We start from the raw sequence: 16,079 nt of genomic DNA on the forward strand, positions 1-16,079 counted from the left end.
GTTAAATTATTTTACATTTTTATAAACTTCTATTGCTTTCTGTAAAATAAATTACTAAGAATTAAACAGATTTCACTAATTCCTACTTTGCATTTGATGTTTAGCTATAAGCATTCACTCTCTCTTCCTCTCATCCATAAATACACACAGCAAAGCTTATCATGCATGTCACAAGAATGGCAAAGGAGGTGGGAGATGAAGAGAATTCTAATTAGTTAAAAAAAATTCCAAAGAGCTAAATTTTTATTCTGATTGATTCTATAACCTCTGTGCTGTTGCTTTCCTTTGCCTAAGATCTAATGTCTATAAGTAAATAACCATGAATTACACAGTAGAGGCAAATTATCATTACTGTAAAAGGAATGAAACAAAGAACTAGGTCCCCCCCACCCTCGAAAGAACATCAGTAGTAAATAGAAATCCTCTCGAAACCCTATTATTAGGTGTGGTTGTGCTCTGTTCTCATTAATGAATTAACCAGAGTGGAAGTTCCAGTATTTTGTCAGAAGAACTTAATCCCAGAATATCAGAAATGTTAGGCTTTAAAACTCACTTGCAAAATAAAATAGAATATTAAAAATTTATTGCAAAATAACATATAGTACAAATTGGTATCAACATACAGACATTCATTATATGATTATTAATTCAGAACTGGGGAATAAGATCCTGAAGTTTACTACTTTCCAAGCTAGGACAACACCATCAGCATATTTAGACTACTGGGTGTATTCTTCACAGAATAGAAAAAACAATCCTAAAATTCATATGAAAAAACAAAAAAGCCAGAATAGCCAAAGCTATCCTGAGCAAAAAGAACAATGCTAGAGGCACCAGAATACCTGATTTCAAATTAAAATACAGAGCCATAGTAACAAAAGCAGCATGGTGCTGGCATTAAAACACACACAAAGACCAATGGAATAGAAGGCGGCACAAAGACAAACTTAAACAGCTAGTCATTTGATTCTTGATAAAGGTGCCAAAAACACACACTGGAGAAAAGACAGCCTCTTTAACAAATGGTGCTCGGGAAACTGGATATCCATATTTAGAAAAATGAAAACTACATCCCTATCTTTCACCCTGTACAAGTCAATTCAAAAATAGACCAAAGACTTTAGTGTAAGGCCAGAAATCTTGCAACTGCTAAAGGAAACAAAGGGGAAACACTTCATCATGTAGGCATAACAACAATTTCTTGAATAGGACTCCTAAAGCTCAGAAAATAACAGCAAGAATCAATAAGTGGGATAATATTAAATTAAAAAGCTTCTCTATAGCAAAGGAAACAAAAGAATGAAGAGAGAGCCTACAGAATAGGAGAAAATTCTGCAAACAAACAAGTTTACAGACAAATTACTAATATGCAGGATATAAAAAGAATTTAAAAAAATCAACCATCTCTATATCTATAAAGCATGAATTTTAAAAAAGGATGGAAGACCAGTAAAGTAAAAGAAGGGTATTAGGGGTAGGGTGGAGGAAAAAATAAAGTACTAGGGACTGAAATAGTGCAAATTATATTCCATGTCTATATGATTATGTCAAATGAACCCAACTAATATGTATAACTATAATGCACTAAAAACATTAAAAGACTGACCCCCCCCAAATACATAACCCATTCACTGAATGGATAAATAAACTGAACAGAAACTTCTGAAAAAAGTAGTACAAATAGTCTACAATTATAAGGAAAAATATTCATCATCTTTAACTATCAGGGAAATATAAATCAAAACTACACTAAGATTCCATCTCACCTGTCAGAATGGCAATCATCAATACAAATAATAATAAATGCTGGTAAGGATTCAGTGGAAGAAGAATTTATACAGTGTTGGTGGGAATGTAAATTATTACAGCCATTATGGAAATCAGTATGGATGTTACTCAAAAATATAAGCCTGGTGTGGTTGGAGCACAACTGTAATGCCAGAAGTTCAGGAGGCTGAGGCAGGAGCATTGCAAGTTCAAGGCCAGCCTCATAAATTTAGTGAGGCCCTAAGCAGCTAAATGAGACCCTGTCTTAAAATGTAAAAAAGAATAAGAAGGGCTGGAAATGTGGCAATGGTTAAGTATCCCTGGTTTAAAAAAAAAGCTAAAAAACAAAACCACCATATAATCCAATTGTACCACTCCTCAGTATTTACTCAAAAGAACTAAGTCAACATACTTTAGAGACACCTGCATACCCATATTTATCATGGCACATCAGAATACCCAAGTTATAGAATCAGCCTAGGTGTTTGTCAATAGATGAATGAATGAAGTAAAATTGGTGTATATATGCACAGTGCATTATTATTCAGCTGTAAAGATCAAAATTATGTCATTTGCAGAAGAATGAATGAAACTGCATATCATCATGTTAAATGAAATAAACCAGACTAAAAAGACAAGTATATTTTCTACCTATGTGGAGGCTAGTTGGGGGGAGGGATATCATGAATGTAGAAGGGAGATCATTAGTGTAGAGTAATAGAATGGGAGGAGGGAACAAAAGAGGATAAGAAGAGGTATTGGGGATTGAAATTAATTGAATTATGCTATATATACGTGAGAATCTGCCACAGTGAAACCCACTATTCTGTACAATATGCACCAATAAGTAAGACTACTGGGTCGTAACTTTTAACGCACATTTTTCTTTCATACTCTGATGAATCAATACAAACTTTTAAATGCAGTGAATTTGTATCCAAATAATACTGCCATTGCAATTTTTAAAATATCTAATAGTAGTTTACCATAATAATTATTACCTCAATTTTGCATACACTATAGATTGACAATCCCTAATATAAAAATATGAAATTCAAAATGCTCCAAATTTCAAAAATGTTTGAGCAAAACGTCATATTCAAATAGTTCCATATTTCTGAATATTTCAAATTTTTGACTTTTAGATTAGGGATCATCAACTGGTAAATCTATGCAAATATTCCAAAATCCAAATAAACTCCAAAATCTGAAATACTTTTGAAATCCCAAGCATTTCAGATAGAGATAATCAATTTGAGTTAAGAGTTTTCAAATCTCTTTCACAGTCCCATTACATCTAATATCCTAATTGGTAACAGAGTGCTTAGGTTTTTAAATACTTAAAACCTAGATCTTCCTAACTTTAGCATTCCCTCTTAGCACTTACTTGCATTCAGTACCAACACACTGATACATGCTCTATTACTTCCTAACATCTGGTAGGAATATAGCTGCTTTTTCTATAAAGTAGAATTCATCACTAGCATGGGTCGACACCATGTAGAAAATGTTTTTTATGACCATTCTATCTATCTATCTATCTACCTATCTACCTATCTATCTAGCTATCCATCCATCCATCCATCTCTCTCTCCAGGCTATTACAAATTGTTTATTTGTGGGGCATGTGTGAATTAATAAAGTTTTGTTGGACTCACTGAACCAGCATTTGTTATAATTCACAGTAAAAAAAAATAAATTAGGATATTTTTGTATAGAGTTTGCTAACAAATTAATAAATAAGACAATAAAGTGGAAATTGAAACTATTTCAAAGAACCCTTAAGCACTTTATTATTTTTTTTGTGTGTGGTGCTAGGGATTGAACCCAGGGCCTTGTGCATGCAAGGCAAGCACTTTCTCAACTGAGCTAAATCCCCAGCCCCCCTTAAGCATTTTAGGCATACATTTTTATATATAATCCACTGAATACATTCACTATAAATCATTCTCCTGTTTATTAGAACAAGCTACCTAAATTTACTACTCTACTAATCCAAATCTGTTTACCACATGCATATGAAATGCATAAAATACCAGCTCATAAACATATTCTAATATTAAAATTTCAATGATTTTGGACTTATTCTCCCTAAATTATTGGAAAGTTAGAAAAATTTGAAACAAAATTTAATACCCCTTTTCTATACACCTACATTTTTCTTTTTCTATGAAATCACAGGTACCTATTGGCAGCAATAATAGTAAAACAATAGCAATTAAGTCTATTGATGATGAGCACAGACGACACAGTTAACAATGATAGGCTTGAAAGTGTGCAGGAAGAGAAATAGAACATAAGGATATATGTGCACATTTAGAGATTAAACTCACCAAGAACCATTAAATGTACTGGTGTATGAAATATACCCAGAAATACAAAGGTACACTTGTAAGTAATGAGACTGGCTTATACATGACCTGTGGAATCAAACCTATTTATGTTACAACTCATATGTCAACTAGTTTTCAGTTTGGAAGAAATATAAAAGCAGTTCCAAGTAGATGGTAAGAAATGTCACAGAATATATAAGTATCCTCTAAATGTCTCCACTGAAAGATACATAAATACAAAGTACTGACAATAATATCAGAAAACAGAGAAGATAATCATTTTTATTCTAAAATATAATAAAACCTAAGTATAACTACATAAGCACAGATGATAAAAATATAATGATGAACTCTGAATTAATCCCAATGAAAGAAGTCCTACTTTTATTCAAGAGTATTCAACTTAACAATTTACTTTATATAATAATGATTTTTAAATTTCCTGGGATAGATACAGTTTAAAAAAAACAAACAAACACATAAATTATTCTCCCTACTGCGACTTTCAGTCAAATCACCCAATTTCAAATGCAATTCATCTGATAGGGATCTGGCCATTTAAATTATCACATAAAATCTCTCCTGAATGACATAAATATGTAATATATGTACATACATATGTATACATATACATCTGTAAATATACAAATGTACAATCATATTTGGTTTCTATTACATAATATATATATACATATGTTCATGCATATATATACAAATATATACAAATACATATCCAAATATAGACATTATATATACCTATATTACATATTACATATAACTATATTTGTATATGTCATATATGCATGCATATATTTGAAGATATATATAATATATATAAATATATAAAATATAAAATATATATTCATATATATATATGATAAAATATATATTCATATATAAATATATAAAATATAAAATATATATTCATATATATGAATGTAATATATACAAGTATCTTTTGTAAAACTCATTTAGTGGGGCCACAGAAATAACTTAGAAGTGACAATGAGGACAAACCCAATATCCATAGTGGTTAGGAAAAGTGGAAGTGAAGTACAAAAAGTGAGCTTAATGAAGAGCTCTATAATTCAGAAATTGTGAAAGGTCAGGGACACCTAGAAAACCCTAAAAGTTCCACCAGAAAACTTCTAAAACTAGTCAATGAATTCAGCAAAGTAGCAGGATATAAAATCAACACCCATAAATCAAAGGCATTTCTGTATCTCAGTGACAACTCCTCAGAAAGGGAAATGAGGAAAACTACCCCATTTTCAATAGCCTCAAAAAATAAAATAAAATACTTTGGAATCAACTTAACCAAAGAGGTGAAGGATCTATATAAGGAAAACTACAGAACCCTAAAGAAAGAAATCCAAGAAGACCTTAGAAGATGGAAAAATCTACCTTATTAATTCTGCCTACAGAATTAATATTATCAAAATGACCATACTTCCAAGAGCACTATACAGATTTAATGCAATTCTGATCAAAATTCCAATGACATTCCTCATAGAAATAGAAAAAGCAATCATGAAATACATGGATATACTAATGCTTACTCTACAGTGGTTTTAAATTAAAGTTGTTAATGTTAAAATACCATTTCATCATTATTAATTATTTTACAATTCAAGGTTTCAGTTAATATTTATTGCAACTACAATTTGTTACAAAATTTTCTATTACACAATATTATCAACAACAAAATTAATTCCAGAGGTACATTTGTGGGTAGGAAAATAATGAATCCGACCACAGGGGAACTTTTGGATGCCCATGTTTCAAAGAGTTAACAAGGCATAATATGACATTAAGAGAATGATAACAGTGCATGAGATAGCTCCAATGAATATTAGTTGATAATTTATATATGAAGGGTTTTGTTTTATTTGTAGGCACAGTATTTGAAGAAGGAATTCCATTGTCCACCTCTTTTCCTACACTGAAGTATCTTTGTTATTGGTACCTTTCACTTAATGAAAAAGGTTATGTTCTAGGACAATTTACTCCAAAGGAATAGTTGGGGGAAAAGTCGTATTTCTGACAACCTTCCATCATAAAATGTACAGATATGCTCAGCTGGAAAATGGTCATTTGACACACCCACAAAAAGATCATAGAATAGAATAACATTTGTAAAACTACATATTTAAGAAAAAGTAAAACTTATGAATACATTGCTAGTACTCAGTATAATGTTGTTCTTCGTCAGGACTCAGTAATTAGATGAAATGTACAGAAACTGACAGTTCTTTACCCTGTTTCACATGCTGTCATCAACTAAGATATGCACCTTAAACCATCATAGTACTTAGAACTTGAATTAAATTACTTTTCATTGTCTCAGCAGTTTCTCCATCATTTCAATTCACCAGTTCTCTTTCAAAAGATCTTCCTTTTGATACTGGCATAAGAAGCTAAGAATAGAAATGTGCAACATTTGTTTAGCAAGGGAGATTTACCTCAATAACTTCTGAATACATTTCGCTACTTGTTAACTGGTTGAATTCCAACAATAATCATATATTTGTGGACTGAGTCTGAATGGATCATTATGTTCTCTAATATGATTTATTTAACTATTATCAGACCTGCTAAGTAGACAATAGTTGAAATAAAAATTTTACTTGTTGAATCTAGAAACTTTAAGTTACTGTGAATTAAAATTTAAGAAGTAATTTTAATCAAAGAAAACTAATGCTGTAGCAAAAAATACCACATGAAAGGTACAAGATAGTGTATAGAAACCTCAAAAATTTGGAGCCTCAAGTTGAGAGTCAGGAGCAGGGGTGCATGCCCATAATCCCAGCAGCTTGGGAGGTTGAGACAGGAGGATCACAGGTTCAAAGCCAGCTTCAGCAATGGCGAAGCATTAAACAACTCAGCGAGACCCTAGCTCTAAATAAAATACAAAATAGGGCTAGGAATGTGATTCAGTGCTTGAGTGTTCCTGAGTTCAATCCTAGTACTCAAAAAAATTTTTTTCAAGTTTGGCTATATTGTTCCTTAAGTGTATGCATCCTGGTTAATTCCAAAATGTGAATTTCTGTTGGAAGACATGCCTCTTTTTTGATACAATATAGGCGCTCCTTCATGTATGATGGAGTTATGCCCCAACAAAACTATCACAGGTTGAAAATATCATGTGAAAAATGCACTTAATACACTTAACCTATTGAACATTGCTTAGCAACACAGTACAGTATAGAGTAGAGGTTATTACTCCTCATGATCACATGGCTGACAGAAAGTTATGGCTCACTGCAGCTGCCCAGCATTGCTAGAGTGTGTGTGTGTGTGTGTGTATACATGTATGTATGTATGTATGTGTGTGTGTGTGTGTGTGTGTGTGTGTGTATAAATAAAAACTCAGGGGCACTCAACCACTGAGCCATATCCCTAGCCCCATTTTGTATTTTTTTATTCAGAGACAGGGTCTCACTGAGTTGCTTTAGTGCCTCACTTTTGCTGAGGCTGACTTTGAACTCAAGATCCTCCTGCCTCAGCCTCCTGAGCTTCTGGGATTACAGGCATGAGTCACCATGCCCAGTGCTAGAGAATATTGAAACACATATTGCAAGCCCTGGGAAAGATCAAAATTCAAAATTAAAAGTAGTTTCTACTTAATGCATATTGTTTTTGCACCAGTGTTCACTGTAAAGTTAAAAAATTGTAAGAGAAAACATACTAAAACAGGGACCATCAGTAATTACAGTAAGCTTTTCTTTTCTTTTTTGGTACCAAGTATTGAATCCAGGGACAATCAACCACTGAGCCACATTCCTAGTCATTTTTATTTTCATTTTGAGACAGGATCTCCATAAGTTGCTGAGTGTAATTGTATTTTAAATACTGATATTAGCTGCCAATTATTAATATTTGCCTTATTAATAATATTACAGCTTTGACAGGTATAAATATTCAGGCCTCTGACATATCTCTCCCCTTTGTTTCAGAAAATGATAGAAATAGTAGTACTAAATGGTAATGCTAAAAACTAAGTTATTGTATATTTTAATGAACCAAAATTCATGTTGCTTATGGAATTTGTCCAGTAGTCTTTGGAGCATACTAAGAACCTAAGGTTGTACTTATCAGAACAGTTTTTATGAAACACTTAAGTTATAACTGTCTCTTCCTAGATAGTACAAAATGAACAGTAAAAAAGTACAGATTATAAAAATATGTGAACTTAATTATCTATACTTACCTAGAAAACATTTTCACATGCTCCAGGAAATAGAACAGTTGTTTTTAAGTCTGACTTTTATAGCAGAAACATTTGTTAAATTATTTATATTTATTAATTTCCTATGTAATCTATCAATGAAAATTATGCCCACTACAAAGAACTTAATTGCCATTGATGGTCCCCTCCTTATTTAGGTTTACCTAAGAGAATACTATGCACAAGCATTAGAAAATCAAGTACCTTAGCTCATGCTATGCTGAATTCCTTCCCCTTCCAACAAAGCTTATATTTCCAAAATCTAAACTGATTTTTCCTATAAAACCTTTTCAGGCAAAACCCAGCCTCCGGTGATCTCTCTTAACTCTTAATTCTTTTAGTTCCTATTCTGCAATGTTCTGTGTTCCAATCATTGACTATGATGTCTCATATATATATTTTGTTCTGTCCTCCACACTATGCAGGACAGTAGTGAGTAATGAACAGAAGCTTGAAAATTAAAGCTTCTTGAAAGTAACTTAAAAAAAAAAAAACTCATTCCAGAGTTCATTGGTCAAGTGCTCTGACTGCACCTGCAAAATGAGCTATCAATATTAATTTGCCACTTGGTTATAACAACCTTGTTAAATGCTCGTGTGTATTTGGTGCCTACCTAGCCATATTCATTACAATAGAAATATATTGGATCCAATCATTTCCTGGTTCTGCAAGTACATGAAGGTGAACAGTACTTACTCATATGGCACATCATTATTTCAAATAATTCAAAGTTGAATTCATCAAGAGATTGTCCAAAACAAAACAAAAAAAAATCTTTAACTTTGGAATGTAGCAACTAGAAGTACTCCAGATTGCCAGTATACAAAACAAACAATACACACTGAGGACCAAGATCATTTTCCAGTAGTACCAGAATTATATTGTGCTTTAAACCATAACCAAGAGAAGCTCAAACAAAAATGCTGCCAAGGCAAAGTATTTCACCCAAAAACTATCAGGGAGTTGGCAGTCTTAACAGATTCACTAAATAAAGTTATCTAATCACAAATGGCATCTATATACTTTTAAATATCTTTAGCTTTTAAGCTAAAAACTAAATTTGGCTTTTCCATTATTGTGCCTTTTTTTCACCACTTCTTTTGGATAAAGGAACCTAAAATGGCTTAATACCAGTAGGGAGGGAAGAGAGCCAAAGCAAAGAAGAAATCCATCATTGACTGCCTGCTCAGAGCACCTTACAATCAGAATTACTATTTAATTTAAATTTAGTTCACTTTTGAAAGCGTTCAACTATGAACTGAAAATTTTGACCACCTACTTTTAAAGAAAAATATCACTCCTCAGAGATAATGTCTTTCCTTTTCAAAACGCACCCATATCGATGTTTTTGGAAGTGACTATTTTCAACTGCAGGCTACCTCAGGAGTACAAGAGATCACAATAACCCATTCTCAGTTTTATTTGGAACATTTTGGTTTCATCAACATATTTATAAAAGAAAAAGTACGTCATTCTGGATGAAGAATAGTTTGTAAAGCCTAATTCCCCTGTTATCAATCATCTACTCTGCCTACTTCTCAAGTTTGATGGCACTTTGGAAGTCGAGTAGTGACTAGTGTTGCTAGTTTGTTTTAGTATTACCATTTAATGTAAGTACTATCTTCTTACTTTTACATTTCAGGAGTCAGAAGCCAGGCACAGGCTTTCAGAAGCTCTTGGCACACGAGTAGAAGGAACACTGAAAAGTAAGGGGCCACTCGAGCTAGCTGTTCAAGCGTTGAGTCAAGAAAAGACAGCAGCCTAGAGAATGGCTCCTGAAAAGTCTGTAGGTCAGGCTGAGCCTCGCGAGAGCAAAAGCCAGAGCCAGAACGAAGGGAAAGGGGCGAGCATGGCACTGGGAGAGTCAGTCCCCGAGTCAAGGACCAAGCTGCGTGACTGTACGTAGAATTATCAGCATCTAAGGCATCTAAGTAGCAAAGCCAGGCCTTAAACACCGACTCCACGTTCCTGGACACCAGGGTCTAGCCCAGAAAGTCATGACTCTGAGAAGGAAAACTACCTCGAAGGGATTAGTGAGCTTGAGAGGAGATGTAGGAGAAGCATCAGAAGCTTCTGCAGGAGAAATCGCTTCGCTCGCCTCCCGGGGCCCCGGAAGCCAGGAAGGCGATCCAGCACTGGGCGAGTGTGGTGCCACTACTCACCCCTACTCTTCTAAGGTCCTGGTCATCGCCTTGCTCGACGCAGCCTCTGCAGGGGAGAGCCCCTCCCCCGCCCGCCACGCAGAGTGGGCTCGGCGGGCGAGAGGAGGCAGCAGCGCAGGTGTCCCAGAGCCGGGGCCAAAGAGAAGCTGGGTGCAAGAGAGGCAGCCCGGTGCCTTGCGCTCCTTGGCGCTGCCAACTTCACCACCATCGACGTGGAGGGACCAGGGGAGGCAACGGGGGGAGGGGGGGGGCAGGCCCTCGCCCAGGGGCCCGGACCCTCCGAAGGTACTAGGCCCGAGCCTCTGGCGGGACCGCCGCCCCGGGTCCCCTCAACGACACGACCCCCAGGCCTGATTTCCGTCCCTCGGCCCCCGCGGCCACAGAGCAGCGGCGGCTCCCTCTTGGGGCCGCGGTCGCAGCTGCATCCTCGTGCTCCTCCTCCTCTGGCGCCGCTGCCTACACACACAGCCCTGGCGCCGTTACCGCCGCGGCGCCCCGACCGCCGTTGCCTAGCAACCGCGCGCATGCGCCCCACCCCCGCCGGCGACCGCCGCCACCGCTGGCGCCACTGTCAAGAGCTCGGACCAGCCAGTCTGCCATCTAGAAAAGTGCGCAAAACCCCACTTTTGGGAATCTAAATGGAGTGATGTCAAGGTAAGGGTGGGACAGGGAGAGGTCCAGGTTGCTCTGCAATTCGAAAGGACTGGGGAATTGGAATACCACCATCTCCCAGCCCCAGGACAGGCACCTGGGCAGTTAAGAGTAAGAGTTCAACAACCTCCCTACTTATTTCGCTACCTTTACTCTTGCCTCCTCCAATCCATCTTTCACAAGGCCTGCCAAAGGGAGTTTCTAAATAACTTATCTGACCATGTCACTTGTCTGCAAAACTCCCATGATTAAGGGACAGACCCCTTAATGGGGCCTAAAAAATCTTGACTACCACAACAGTATCCTTTAGGGTCTCCCTGCCTTTAGACTTGTCTCCCTTCAGCCTTTATCATATTTCTATCAGAATGATTTTGTACATCATCTATTCTCACTTCTCTGGTTCAGAGAATGGACTTTGGAGTTAGAACCAAATTTAAACTTCTGTTCCACCACTGAATAGCTCTGTTTTTGTTTTGTTTGTTGAGTTAGAATACTGAACCTCTCTGAATCTGTTTCCTCAGCTAGAAAAATGGGGATAATCATAGTACTTACAGAATAATTATGAAAGTTCAATGAAAAAATGCCTGTAAAGCACTTAACACATAACTTCTTCTGGCACAGAGTAAGCATTCAGTAAAAATTAGAGCTATTTTTTAGTAGTTCATCATTGCCTATAATACAGAAGAAAGTAGAAAATCCCGAGATTCACCTGGGTAAGTAATCTATATGAACCCTCCAGCCTATAGGGCTTGTTTTTTAAATAATTTTTTATGTAGTGCTGAAGATCAAACCCAGTACCTCACACTTATTAGGTAAGTGCTCTACCACTGAGCCACAACCCTAGTCCCTGCTAGAGGGCTTCTTGCTAAACCTACTCAACAGGATTTTTGCTAAAGCAAGACCATAATGAGAATGGAATATAAGGAGTCTGATCAGATATCAAGGGTGATCAGATAACAAGGAAGGATCATTTTTACCATACTGACTCAAGATTTTTGCTAAAACTGGACTAAGTGGGTCAAAGGCAGACCCCAAGTTCAAGTCTTAATTAAGAAGACTCAGAGGAGCCTGACTCAGCATTTGGTCATGGAGATTGTCAAGCAAAAGACAATACCTTTTAATGAAAATTTGTGTCACCACAGATTTAGTTTCTTGACTCAGTACTGCTTGGAAATCCTTTCACTTTTTCCTGAGCAATCTCTCTCCAGTTCTGTCCTACTATTATTCCCATCCTTAACCATTTTCCACATTTACTGATGACTTCATCACCTATTTCTCAAGCCCACCACCAAATGAGTGACTTTATTTTGTACTTTCCTTTAAAAATTAAAGCTAACAGGAAATTTTCTCACCTGTAATCTGCATCTGCTCCCATGTTAAACCTTTATCCCTGCAGTTTCACATAGCATGTGTAATACTAAATTGTCAATCTGAGCTCCTGATCCTTGTCTCATTTAGCCCCTCAGAGATCTTGCCCTGTTGCTTTTACTTTATGATTCCAGTATCCTACACTTCTCTCTAGTGAGTCACTCTCCTCAGCCTATAAAACTTAATCAATGCTCTTCCACTGTTAAAAGGAATACTCTTCCTTTATTTTGGACCCTTCTTTAGTTTCTTAGATGTGTCTTCAGTTATCCTATCAACTTTCCTTCTCAGAGTTATTTATCTACATACATTGCCTCTATTCCTTCACTTCCCATTCACCTCTCAAACATGGTAGTAAGGATTTCACTTCCACCTCTAAAACCTCTTTTGTTAAAAGCACCAAATACTGACAAATTTCTTTATGTACTGGGAACTTTCAACACTTTTCTTATTGGATTTCACTGCTGCACTGTTAGAGTCTGTAAACAAGTCAAGATGGCGCCTGGCATTTTGCAGAGGGAGTGGTTTGTGAAGTAACGCCAGCGAGCCATTAAGTGTGGAGATTCCTTATTGGTTGACTGCTGTATCTAGTTTATGTTAATTAAGATAAGCTGTGTGGAATGTATATATACCCCTCCAGTCCTACAATAAATGGCTCCCACTCCTGCTGTATCAATCTACACAAGTTGCTCGTCACCCCCCCACCACCACCACCGGTTATTTTGCTGCAGCCGGACTACGGCACTGCACATGATAATATTGATCACTTTGGTCTGCTTGAAATTGTATACTAACTTGGTTCTGGGACACACATTCTTCTTGTTGGTTTCCTTCCTTTTTACCTTTTTAATTTCTATAGGTTGCATAGCCTTTTCTTCTACCCACTCCTTAAACGTCGGTGTTCCTCCACAGTTCTGTGCTTGGCCTGTTTCTCTTGTTCTACTATCTGAAATCTATTACCTGTACTTGAATACCTTTCAAATCTATATTGCTGGCTCAGACTTCCCTCCTGAGATCTAGGTCAGAATAGATTTGAGTATATTCAGGTGCCTACTAGACATTGCTTTGGATGCCTCCAAGCAATTCAAATTCAATGCATCCCTACCTGAGCTCATTATCTTTCCATGCCAATGTGTTTTTCTTTGTTCAGTTCCCAAATAACTCCCAAAAAGGAAACACTGATACCATCACATAATGATTTCATATTCTCTCAGAAATAGCTGTCTTATGAGCATTTTACGTGTTATGCCAAGACTTCTATACCTTTTCCTGAAAAATAAAGTGCAAATATGCACCAAAGAGGAATAAGTTATATAATCAGAATAGGAGCTTCATGAGAACAGGCATTCCTGTTGACTTTGTTCAATATTCACAATAATATGTGGCACATAATAGGCCCTCAGTCAATCTTCATTGAATAATTCAATGAATAATTCTGTATTCTGTAATCCTATACTTAAAGACTCTTAGTTCAGGAATTCTAGTAGATCATAGCATCCAAATAAATAGATAGACAAATAAATAGATATAAATGAATAGATATCAATATATATCCATAGATTAGGGAGAAATATTACTTTTATGTCTGAAATAAGGCAAAAGATATTTGTAACTACATTTCACCCAGATTTTCACACATAGAGAGTAAAGAAAAAGGAGGCAGAGGGGGACAAAAAGTACTTCATCTATCTCTTAGAACAGTCTGTTGTAGTTCTTCCAGATGTGTGTGTGTGTGTGTGTGTATGTGTGTGTGTGTGTGTGTGTGTGTATATATATATATATATATATATATATATATATATATATATATAATCTGTTATACACAAAAGTTCCCTGTAGTTATTTCAATTTATGTGAAAATGGCATCTCTAGAAATCAGCAATACAGACAACTGAAGATGCCTACTTTAGTTACAAAGTTCATTTCATCTTGTTTGGTACTCTATTCAATAGTGAATAAAGGATATGTGAAACACTCTGTCTATTCTGTTCCTGTTGATTTCTTGAAATTATGTCTTGTTGAGACCAAAAGAAGCAAAATGAATTATAATCTTAAGGGGCAATGCAATTCTGCATGCAGGCCCCCACGTGAGTCCTATATATTCCTGTCATTTCAGACACTCTCTTTTGTGTCATACATCTAACTAAGCCCTCCTGATTCCATCTCCTAAATTTTTTATATCCATTTTTCCTTTATACTTGCACTACCACAATTTTTGCCTTAAGTTTAGGTCTTCATCATTATTTTGTCAGGTGTATTTCAAAAACTTCCTAAGTGGGCTTCTTTTCTTTTTTTCTAATGAATATGCTTTAAGATCCATATTACTCTTCATAAAGCATCTCTTCTTCAACCTTATATCTAACATTCTCCACATCCCACTTCATGCTTAGAAATATATTATTTCCAATTCTTCTTTAATTAATATTCCCTTTCTCTTGGGGGATTCTCTTCCCATCAACTCCATCTATTTTAAATGTAGGAGTTTTCATGTTACGTAATCTCTGGGTTATAGTGGACCAAATAACCTGGGACTATCATAGTCCTTCCTCAGGAATCTGAAATCTAGTCTAAGAAATCTTATCCCAGTATGGTTGCTTTCTTCTGCTGAGTAGTATAAAATTGAGAACTGTTGGTAACAACCATTTTTCTGTCATATGGTCTGGTAAATAGAAAAGAAAAAACTAGTCTGTTTTGCAAGATGAAGCAGACACACAGTAAGATTCAGCAATGAGAGAGATACTCCAGATAACAGTTGAGTTCCTAGCTCCAGCTTACTTCTAAAACCTCACTTGCTTTGTTGTTTTGGGGTTCTATAAGACACTCTTCTATCCTCATGTTAAAATCCCTTTGTTGCTCAAGCTAGTTTAAGTTCAAACAAACATATTTCTTTCCCACATTATTTTTTTCCCACTGCCTGGAAAATTGCTGTTTCTTCCACAACCATTTTGCCTGAATAATTTCTCGTTTTAATGAAGAAGGTAGCACTCAGTCCCTCTACCTGTACCAGGAAGATACTTGTCTTTCTATCCTTCTCTTACCTCATTCATTCCTAAGAAAAGGAAATACTAATAGAAAGGAGACCAGTAGAATAGTGGAAGGGAACCAGAGAGAAGGAGCCAGGGAAGGAAAAAGGAAGTAGTAGGGAATGAAATAGACTAAATTATATTATTATATTACATGCATATACAAATATGGAACAATAAATTCCACTATCATGTATAATTATTTTTAAAAAGGAAATAATTATAGGTCAGATGACATGACCCTCACTGGGTCAGGTTTAATAATAGATGGTGTAACAGTAGACCTCTTCATGCTTTGAATATAGCGCTTGCTGCTTGGCCACTGAGGCTTATTCTAAAATGGATGTGTTTTTTCCTCTTTTCCCCTCTCCCAAATTATCAAGTGAATTTTGAAACCCCATCAGGTGCACCCCTGGAATGTAGCCTTTGAATCACCTCTTTAAAAACCCTTTGTCCCCACTGATGTGTAGAATCACAGATAGGAATCTCCTGTGTTTCTCCTTTGCTAGCAAAGCAAAATGATTTCTTTTTCCTTTTTCTCAAAACCTTG

General features: G+C 36.1%; 2 long non-coding RNA genes across 2 annotated transcripts in view; one reads left to right on the forward strand and one right to left on the reverse strand.

Annotated features, from left to right (window-relative positions):
• The window catches only part of LOC143639467 (uncharacterized), a 34,610-nt gene extending 24,002 nt beyond the window's left edge, over positions 1–10,608 (reverse strand). The window contains exon 1 of the long non-coding RNA XR_013154684.1: positions 10,491–10,608. This is a non-coding gene — a long non-coding RNA (uncharacterized LOC143639467). The remainder of the gene's footprint in view (positions 1–10,490) is intronic.
• A 432-nt stretch (positions 10,609–11,040) lies between these two features.
• LOC143639067 (uncharacterized) overlaps positions 11,041–16,079 on the forward strand; it is a 41,761-nt gene continuing 36,722 nt past the window's right edge. Inside the window, exon 1 of the long non-coding RNA XR_013154657.1 lies at positions 11,041–11,144. This is a non-coding gene — a long non-coding RNA (uncharacterized LOC143639067). The remainder of the gene's footprint in view (positions 11,145–16,079) is intronic.

Source organism: Callospermophilus lateralis, chromosome X (genome assembly GCF_048772815.1).
Source record: "Callospermophilus lateralis isolate mCalLat2 chromosome X, mCalLat2.hap1, whole genome shotgun sequence".
Taxonomy (NCBI): domain Eukaryota; kingdom Metazoa; phylum Chordata; class Mammalia; order Rodentia; family Sciuridae; genus Callospermophilus; species Callospermophilus lateralis.